Genomic DNA, 423 nt, shown 5'->3' on the forward strand with positions numbered 1-423 from the left:
TCAGAGGAAGAATACTCATCAGAGCTCATGAATGGCAGAAGTAAGTCCAATGGAATCTCTATGGTCTCATCTTGAGCCTCAGATTCCCATGGTTCCTCATTGAGGAACTCATTGGAGGTCAGTGGGCGTCCAGTGAGGCCTTCCTCAGTGGCGTTCACTGCCTCTCCTTCCTCCCAGAATTCGGCCATGTTGATGCCTTGCACTCTCCTTTTGGATTTCTTCAGTATTGCTTGGGAGAGTGCTTGGAGGAAGTTCAGTAATTTTCTTGCTCAGCTGACCCACTTGTCCTTCCAAATTCCTAATGGAAGATCTAGTTTCAGTCATGAAACTTTGAGTGGTTTTGATTAGATCAGAGACCATGGTTGCCAAGTCAGAATTATTCTGCTTAGAATCTCTGTCTGTGCTGAGAAATGAGGCTGCTAT

This window comes from Arachis hypogaea, chromosome 2 (genome assembly GCF_003086295.3).
Source record: "Arachis hypogaea cultivar Tifrunner chromosome 2, arahy.Tifrunner.gnm2.J5K5, whole genome shotgun sequence".
Lineage (NCBI taxonomy): Eukaryota > Viridiplantae > Streptophyta > Magnoliopsida > Fabales > Fabaceae > Arachis > Arachis hypogaea.